The sequence below is a fragment of the Prenolepis imparis genome, unplaced genomic scaffold (assembly GCF_030444845.1).
Source record: "Prenolepis imparis isolate NDT839.2.m4 unplaced genomic scaffold, iyPreImpa1.0 SCAF_23, whole genome shotgun sequence".
Classification (NCBI taxonomy): Eukaryota; Metazoa; Arthropoda; class Insecta; order Hymenoptera; family Formicidae; genus Prenolepis; species Prenolepis imparis.
In genome coordinates this window covers 520,891-529,463 of record NW_028141181.1, presented here as the reverse complement: position 1 = coordinate 529,463, position 8,573 = coordinate 520,891, and positions in this window count along the sequence as shown.

Genomic DNA, 8,573 nt, shown 5'->3' with positions numbered 1-8,573 from the left:
AAAACGAATAAGTTCTTAGTAGAGATTTCAAGTAGAGATTCCAAGGTTCATTTACATTTTTTATAAACCTTTCAGTTTGAATTATTTACCAAGTTATTGTCATTTAAAATTTTATAATTTCAAGTGTACCGCTTTTTTTCGAGTGAGTGTAGAATGAAGAAAACGTGGAAAGGGAAAAAAATACATAAACAAAAGAAAACACTTACCCGTGACTACGGACTCTGGTGGTAGACGGAGGGCCGCGGTTGTCGCTCCGGGTTCCTCGCGAAGCGCAAAGTGAATATCAGACGAGCTGGAAAATTAAGTAGGGTGCAAGAGGTTAAAACAAGGCGAAGCGAACGTGTGTTTGTTTCCACACACAGAGAGAGAGAGAGAGAGAGAGAGAGAGAGAGAGAGAGAGAGAGAGAGAGAGAGAGAGAGAGAGAGAGAGAGAGAGAGAGAGAGAGCTACTCGCGATACTTACGACAAGCGATCCGAAGATGGATTCGTGATCGAAAAAGAGACGAGCGGAACAGGGAACGCTGGCGGTGATACCTAAAAAGAAAAAAAAATTAAAAACGAACACACACACATACACACAGCTGTGGCGAACAGTTTGGAGAGGAAAGGGTAATCGTTGTAGTGGAGCGGGTAAAAAAACTGGTAAGTAAACCAAATAGTATCGACGATGTGCGTTACGGGCTCGGGGAGCAGTCCTTCCCCTACCGACGACGGACCCTTGCCGGCATGGCGAGTCCTAAGGGATTCGTCGGCCTCCCCCTGAAATCCCCTCCGCCCGGTGGTTCACCCTTCCAGGACCGCGAGGGTGTTCCTTTGGGTTTCGGGGAACGTTGTAAAACAGCACAGATTAGAAAATAAAATTACCTCGCTCCTCCGAGTCCACCGGTACCGCACGCGTGGTTAGCGCGGACGGCCTCTTCCTCTCTTCTCTCTACGCAACGTTGGCGCGTTGAGAGAAGAGAGGAAGAAACCGTCCGCGCGAACCACGCGTGCGGTACGGGTCCTCGAGATGAACGAGGTAACGTAGTTGGGTGTAACGCGCGAAGATAATTATGTGAACCCCTCGCTCACCCTCTCCAATCTCTGTCTCGCAACAAGATTGAGAGTTAAATCGAATATAAGAATAGAGATAGACGACAATTAATTACACGACTGAGAAACTCTACTCACAACGGGGTCCTCTGTTTGACGGGCGCCTCAAGGATGCGCGTCCGTGTGCCGAGAAAAAAAATCCAAGAAAACAGACCTGTGAACGAAACGCGCGAGATGATTATAAAATGTCGAAGGAACAATATTTTGTTGGGGGGAGGAGCACACGAAAAACTTACCAACAGCGGCCTTGGTCGCTGCCGAAAAAGCGTCTTTAAAAAGACGGATAAATCCGAGATGTATCTCGAGGATAATCTGAAAAGAAAAAAGGTATATAATATTAGAGTCTCGTATTATAATTATAACACGAGGAGAGAGAGAGAGAGAGAGAGAGAGAGAGAGAGAGAGAGAGAGAGAGAGAGAGAGAGAGAGAGAGAGAGAGAGAGAGAGAGAGAGAGAGAGAGAGAGAGAGAGAGAGAGAGAGAGAGAGAGAGAGAGAGAGAGAGAGAGAGAGAGAGAGAGAGAGAGAGAGAGAGAGAGAGAGAGAGAGAGAGAGAGAGAGAGAGAGAGAGAGAGAGAGAGAGAGAGAGAGAGAGAGAGAGAGAGAGAGAGAGAGAGAGAGAGAGAGAGCGAATCAACTTACCTCAGACGCCTGCGAAGACTTGCCGAAAGCGTCTTGAAAAAGACGGATTTAGCGCTCTCAAAAACACAGAGATAGAATAACTGGAAAATCGCTAGGATAATCTGTAAAAGAAAAAAAATTAATATTATTAGACATGCGGGACGGAAAAGTGTCGAGTGAAAAAAAGAAAAATTTTTTAGATTATATTACATTGGTTTTACAGAATCGAGGGACGAAAGTGTAAAGCTGGGAACACAATGCTAAGCGATAGCGATAGGAATAGCGATAGCGATAGAATAATATCTAACCTCTGTTCCTATTGGTAAATATTTTTTATTCCACCAATAAGAACAGAGAATAGATATTTTTCTATCGTTATCGCTATTCCTATCGCTATCGCTTAGTATTGTGCAAGGGGCTTTACGATTGCAAGGAGCCAATGGTACCTTTAATCACGCGGAACCCGATCGCTGTGCCACTGATACTTTCCGAGTTATTAATTTAAAAATTTTTTTCGCGTTTGTGTTGTAGGCTTCCGAATATATATATACTATCTGTATGATTTTGGAGCTATGACGAAAGGGCACAGACATTTGAAAAATAACGAAAGAGCGTAAGAGTGGGAATTAGCTTAGGTATGCGAGACCGCGAGAGCCGAGGCAGGCAGTCTGAGTCGAGCGACGATCGTAACGTGATAATCGATCGCAATAAAAGAGATATAATTTGCGCACTATAAAATCGGCCTATTTGTATTATCTATATTCTTATATTTTGGAAACTATTCAGTTACGTTTGTATATTAAAAGAAGTTATAGTAATTTGTGTGCTCCAATAAAGTGATAAAATCTTTTAACCGTTCATTGTAAGCAATTCTGAATTATTCATATCCTACAGCCGTTAAAATATCAGAAGTGGGATAGGAGCGCATGCTCGACTCGAATGTGTTGGCGCGTGTATATCAGAGAACAATAATTAAAAGTGAACCGTGTTAATTGGGTATAATTTCATTATCGGAGTAATTTTCCGTTGGATAAGAAATTCGCTCGATCGATTGTTCGAGAAGGAATTCGAACGTTCAGGACGTATTCACGTGATCGGCGACGATGTTTTGGTGAAAACAGATCAGGGTCTGTTGATAGTTTTTATGGATCGAGAGACTGTTGAGGGATACTCGATAAATCAGTTGCGATCGTTGGCTTCAAATTTAAATTTGTCAGTGGCTGGCTCGCGAGCAACACTTCTGGTGAGAGTTTTGGACTTTTTGGATAGAGGTGGTCCAGTGTCTAGCAGAGGAATGGATGAACCGAGGCAAGGTGCCGGCGAAGGAGCGTCCTTTTGCCACCGGAAGTAATAGCCTCTAGCGGACCTGGTGTTTCGCGACCGACAACTGGAGCAGTCGCAGCGATGAATCTGGAGGAGATCGTGAGAGCCGTGGTAGGAGTGTTGGATGCGAGGGAGCGTAATCCGAGGAGGGAGAGACGTTCGCCTTTTCTTGAAGTAGAATCCGGCTCAAGTAATTCGGGTAATCCAGATGCAAATAATTGGTCCCAAATTAAATTCGCGACCAAGTTGATTCCACATTTTTCCGGTAAGGAGGAGGAAAATATATCGAAGTGGTTGGATCGTATTTCGAGTGTCGCTCGTCTGTATAATCTAAGAGACGACGTAATATTACTGGCTGCAGTGTCGCAATTAAAAGTTAGAGCTCTTGAGTGGTATAATCGCCAGGATTTGGAAGCGGTGTCTAACTGGGAGGATTTTAAATATTATATCGAAAAACATTTTCAAGTCAAGGAATCGTATACCGCGACATTGGCAAGAATCGGACAGAGGACCTGGAGGTCACACTCAGAGAAGTTTATCGACTATGCTGAGGAGAAATTGACCTTGATGCATACGCTCTCGTTGACGGAAAAAGAAAAAATTGATTTGTTAGCTGACGGCGTTAAGGATCCGGTGCTAAGAAAACTGGTATTAAGTACATGGATATCGAGTATACCCGACTTTCTAGAACATGTTAGAAGGATAACGGAAGATACAACGGTTCCGAAAAACAAAGAATCGAATCATAATAGATATGGAGGTCGAGGGAATTTCACAAACCGAAATCAAAACACGCGATCTGCTATCTCTGAAAAGACGTGTTATAATTGTAAGCAGCCCGGTCACATATCGAAGGACTGTACACAGCGGAAAATAACATGCTTCACATGTGGACAAGAACGACATATTAACGCGGCCTGCCCGAGGAAGACGGCGAGGAGTGCGAGTCACGTGATTGTGCAAGAGGAGGCTACTGCGGAAGGGGATGGTGTTTCTTCAGGAAGCTTGTTAATACATTGAACTTTGCGTCGAAAGATGAAACGTGCGTGCGAATTCAATCAATAAGCAATCCTAATGTAAGTCTCAAAGCGCTAATAGACACAGGAAGTCCGGTGAGTTTCATTCGTAATTCAATATATAAAAAATATTTTCCTAACAAAGAAAGTTTTAAAATCGTAAATAACATCAATTTAAAGGGCGTAAATAATACGGCAATTTCAGTTTTTGGCAAAATATATGATCAAATTTCAATACCCGACATTGCAAATTCTTGGTTTGACGTAGAATTATTTATTGTTAATGATAACACCATGCAATACGATTTATTGTTGGGTCGTCAATTTTTTATTGACGCGGATATCAAATTAATGTATCAAGGAGGATTTAGCTTTGAGAGAGAAAAGAATTCGGATGACTTTGTTCACGCGATATTGTCCATAGATGTAGAAAAATTTGATCAATATGATCAAATCGAAAATAATTTAGATAAAGATGTTCCCTTGGTTGCGAAAAAGAATTTGGTAGAATTATTTAAATCCGTGAATCCAATGGAAAATGAAATAAAGCAAGACAATTATAGTATAAAATTAAATATAAAGGACGACTCGCTATTTCGCTTCGCTCCTCGAAGATTATCGTTTACCGAAAAGAACGAACTCGATGCGATTATCAATGATCTATTAGAACGAGAGATTATTAAACCTAGCATTTCTCCGTATTGCTCTCGAGCAATTCTGATACCTAAAAGAAATGGTCAAAAAAGATTATGTATTGACTTGAGACCGTTAAATCAACGGGTATATCCGCAAAAATACCCTTTTCCTATTATTGAGGACCATTTGAACAAACTGTATGGCAAGAAATTTTTCACTAAGTTAGATCTAAAAGATAGCTTCCACCAGATAAAAATTCATCCCGATTTTACTAAATATTTCGCGTTTGCAACCCCTAGTGGTCAATACGAATATTTACGTCTACCATTGGCTTCTCGGAATCACCCGCAGAGTTTCAGAAGCGAATATTGCATATTTTCAATGATTTGATACGAGAAAATAAAGTATTAATATACATTGATGATTTGCTGATTGCATCAGTTAATGTCGAGGAAGGTCTTGAAATATTGGAGAAGGTGTTAATTCGGTTAAAAGAATATGGACTCGAATTAAATTTATCGAAATGTTCTTTTCTTAAAAAGGAGATAGAATATCTGGGATATTTAGTGTCTGTAAGCGGCATTACCTTATGTAAGCGACATGTGCAAGCAATTTTAGAATTTCCGCAACCTCGAAATGTAAAGGAATTACAAGGATTTATTGGTTCGTGTAATTATTTTCGTCGTTTTATTCATAATTTTGCAGTAAAAACCGGACCGCTTCAAGCTCTACTTAAAAGAGACATGCCGTTTAATTTTGATAATAAATGTACGGAGTCTTTTACACGATTAAAACAAGAATTATCGTCTCCTCCGGTTTTATGTATATATAATCCGTCCGCAGAAACGGAGCTCCATTCGGATGCAAGTAGCTTAGGTTTCGGTGCAATTTTATTGCAGAAGCAGGCTGACGGTCGTTTCGGGCCAATCGCGTACTTTAGTAAAGCAACATCTGATGTAGAAAAAAGATATCACAGTTTCGAGCTTGAGACATTAGCCATCGTTAAAGCTATCGAGCGTTTTCATGTTTATTTACAAGGTATCAATTTCACAATAATTACGGATTGCAATTCACTCGTGTTGGCTATGAAAAAAATAAATATAAATCCGCGTATCGCTCGATGGGGCCTGTTTTTGCAGAATTATCATTTCGAACTGAAACATCGCGCGTCAAATAAAATGATACAAAAATATCATATACCGGTATCAACAAGCTTAACAAGTTTATTAAAGTGCATAAAGATAGCTTGCCGAAAGACCTTCACACGAACGTTGTATACAAGATCTCCTGCAATAATTGTGACGCTTCTTATGTCGGTCAAACGCGCCGTTTCCTAAAAACGAGAATAAGCGAATACCGCAACCACATCAATAGAAACACGACGCAGCGCTCGGTCATAACAGACCATAGACTTCTAAACCATGAGTTTGATTGGAACAGCGTGGAGATCCTGGATGAGGAGCCGATTCTAGGGAAAAGACTCGTGTCCGAAATGATTCACATTAAATTACAAAAAAATAGCATCAATTTACAAAATGACACGGAGTGTTTAGAGCATATATATTTCCCGATGATAGAAAATATGTATAATATCTAAAGCCAAGCGTGCGCTCATTTATCATCTGTTTTCGGTTGACCTCATTTCTGTGTTTATATTATTGTCTTGATCTCATCTTTCCATTTAAAGACCAGTCGCGATGTATCGTTCAACAAGTGCGATTATATGTTACGTTCCCGTAGGCCTCTGTGTTTTCTAGCATCGGTAAGTTGCCTCTTTCTTTCGTGTTTCTTTGTTAGCTCGATCAACTTTTCTTTAATCAACACAGGTTTGCAATAATATGCACTCACAAACGTTCTCTTTCCGTTTGGTAACGATGAGAGGTGACGCTGTTGCGATTATACATTGGCTGCGGGGCTCTTCGCCGTTTTTTGCCGCACGATTCTTATGAATCATTCTTTCTTTCTTTTATGTACGTATTGTTTCTATCTTTAATTTTAATTATTCTTTATCTCATGTTGGTCCTCCTTTTTATTATAATTATACTAAATTTCTGTTTACCATCGCCTCACCGTTTTTTGTTAAATAATTTTTGCCATTTCTTCAATTTTGTATTTTTTACCTTTTATTTTTATGTTTGTACAGTTTACTGAGGATGGCCCGAATCAGGGACCGAAACGTTTGAATAAATTAACTTTGTAACTCTAAGTTCGTTTCTTTTTTTGTCGCGCTTCTATCTGCGCTCGGCTCTTATTAGCCCGTTTATCTATTAATTTTGAATAGTCAGAGCCTTGATATTATATGTTTATTAAAATGATACATGTTGATTGTTTAAGTATTCGAAATGTATTGATGGTAAATTTCGTTTCTGTGGAAGACGAGCTTATGTATAAGCAATTGGCAGACGCGAAATTAAAAGAAATAGCCGCGGAGCTCGAAATCAAGGATAATAAATACTTTTCATTAATAGACGGATTCAGAAATTATAAAGATAAACCTTTGTTCGTGATACCGAATAATATGATAAATAGTATTATCAAAGTTTACCATGACGATATGGGTCACGTTGGCTTAGAGAAGACAGTTCGTGGAATTCTCGGTCATTATTGATTCCCCTGCCTTAAGTGGAAAGTGAGGTTATATATTGAAAATTGTATTAAATGCTTAAGTTGTACGATCGCGTCGGGAAAAAAGGAGGGTGAGTAGGAGTTGGTGGAGAATTGTACCAAGCCCATGCAAATATTGCATGTAGATCATTTCGGGCCTCTTGAAAGAGAAAGAAACGGATTTAAATATATTTTAGTAATTATATGGTAGATTCATTCACCAAATACGTATGGCTTTTTCCTTGCAAATCGACAACTTCCGAGGAAGTCATTAAACATTTTTCTTCACTTTTTCTTTCTTTCGGCCTTCCAATAAAAATAATAAGCGATAGAGGAACTGCTTTTTCATCAAAACTTTTCGCGGAATTTATGAATTCGAACGAGATAATACATACAATGACGGCAGTGGCCTCGCCATGGGCCAGTGGTCAGGTGGAACGCGTAAACCGTTTTCTTAAATCCACACTGGCGAAAATGATTGACAACGTCGACGAATGGAAAAAATATTTAGATAAAGCCCAGTACGTGATAAATAATACCGTGCATAAGGCAATTAATACAACTCCGAGTAAATTATTGTTAGAGTTCGAACAGCGGAATACGAACGATGATGAATTACGACAGTTTATCGAAAATTTGACGAATATCGACAAGGATTTTGTAGAGACACGAAATGAATTGAGAGATGCGGCAGATGTTGTAAATCGCGCGTTGAAAGAATATAACAAGTCTCAATTTGACAAGCGCCATAAGAAACCGACTAAATATTGTGAAGGTGACTTACAAGGGGAGGCTACGACGTGATACCAATCGATTTGAACGAAACTCGTTGTAGCGATAGGTATTGATGTCGAGTAATATTGGATAAAAGGATAAGATGCAATACTCAAGCGTTTGCGAGAAAACCTAAAATGAAAATTTTAAGCGCGTTATAAGCAAATGGAATAGAACGTTTTTTCGAAGAGCGCGTGGTCCAGCGGCTAACAAGGGGAGGCTACGACGTGATACCAATCGATTTGAACGAAACTCGTTGTAGCGATAGGTATTGATGTCGAGTAATATTGGGTAAAAGGATAAGATGCAATACTCAAGCGTTTGCGAGAAAACCTAAAATGAAAATTTTGAGCGCGTTATAAGCAAATGGAATAGAACGTTTTTTCGAAGAGCGCGTGGTCCAACGGCTAAGTACCAGACACGTAACGTCAACGTTGCGGGTTCAAATCTTTTTAAGTTTTTTTTTTTTTTTTTTTTTTTTTTTTTTATAATAAAATGCTATTATGACA